Source organism: Corvus brachyrhynchos, unplaced genomic scaffold (assembly GCF_000691975.1).
Source record: "Corvus brachyrhynchos isolate BGI_N302 unplaced genomic scaffold, ASM69197v1 scaffold523, whole genome shotgun sequence".
In the NCBI taxonomy this organism is placed as follows: domain Eukaryota; kingdom Metazoa; phylum Chordata; class Aves; order Passeriformes; family Corvidae; genus Corvus; species Corvus brachyrhynchos.
The window spans coordinates 3,078,080-3,079,360 of NW_008237265.1; the positions used below are offsets into that span (position 1 = coordinate 3,078,080).

The 1,281-nt window shown below is 47.2% G+C and overlaps 1 long non-coding RNA gene across 1 annotated transcript in view; it reads right to left on the reverse strand.

The window, feature by feature from the left end:
- LOC108445786 overlaps nt 1–266 on the reverse strand; it is an 11,189-nt gene extending 10,923 nt beyond the window's left edge. Inside the window, exon 1 of the long non-coding RNA XR_001860763.1 lies at nt 100–266. This is a non-coding gene — a long non-coding RNA (uncharacterized LOC108445786). The remainder of the gene's footprint in view (nt 1–99) is intronic.
- Nucleotides 267–1,281: the final 1,015 nt, after the last annotated feature.

Here is a 1,281-nt window from a genome sequence, read left to right on the forward strand (position 1 = left end):
GGTGGGGCGCGGCGGGCTCGGCCGCGGACGGGTGGCCGCTGGGCGGGGGGTGTGAATGGGCTCCGGGCTGGGGGAGTTGCCGGCGGGGCAGGGGGATACCTGTCCTTCCATTCCAGTGCTCTCGGGGTGCAAGAGCAAGGGGAGATCTGTCCCTTCATCCCGGAGCCCTCGGAGTGCGGTTCTCGCCCCGGCGCCCTGCAAGGGGAGGGCTTCCTGCTCTGGTGCTGAGCGCTGGGCAGTTGGGCACCTCGTGTTGCTCGCCCCCAGTTTCCTCACCTTCTGTCGCCACGTCTCTGATTCAGAAACAGTTCTTAAATCTCACGAAGTTTACGTAGAGAAATGCTTGCGGGGTGGAGGGGCTCCTGGCTATGCTGGCGTTTCAAGCCCCCGCAGTACGGTGCTCTCGCTTAGGCACGGGGGAGCTGGCAGGCTGTTGCCTCCAGGTTCAGATGCGTATACATATTTAATGCTTATGTTCACGGTAATTAAAATACGAAATAAATGGACTTAGTGAAAGGAGGTCGGAAGGTGCAGGGGCGCTGTTTGTTTGCTGCTAACCATGTTTTGTGCAGTCTGTTAACAGAGAAGATTTGACTCCAGTCATGCTGTGTCAGAGAGAGAGGGAGATGATGCTGATGAAGTAAAAATGTGAAGAAAGTGACAAAGCCTTTCCAAAACTTTGTAGCAGAGGGTGTAAAGTACTATTGGTCACATGGGAAATGTGGATTTCTATTCTGCTTTCGGCACATAGGGGCTGTGTTAGTCTGGGTTTTTTTTTATACTCTGATTCCCCTTCACAGGCTCAGGATATGAATCTCTAATAATCAGGAAAGGAGAACCTGGTATGGATAAAGGCAACAGGCAAACTATACCTGAAGATTTTTGTAAGTCAAGGTTATATTGGAATGCATGAGGCTTTTTAGTACCCAGGGAGCCCCTTCCTAAACACCCTATGGGGCGTGACTGTCATCTACTGCACCCACGATTTTGTATTTCATACTGGGTAATTTCCTTTTTAGAAAGTGTTGTTTATGCTTTATTGAAAAGATACTTGATGGCATACTAGTAGATATTTCTTAGAATCCTGGAAAATAACTATAGAAATGATAATAATATGAAAGATAAAAGTTAAAAGTCAATATTACAACCATCAATCATTTTGTGAAGGACTATCTTTTACTTTCACTGTCAGGAGCCATTGGAAGAAAAGAATCAAAGCAGTGAGGGAAGAAGCTTGAAATATAATTTAATATGTTTAGACCAAATAGTGAAGAAACAGTC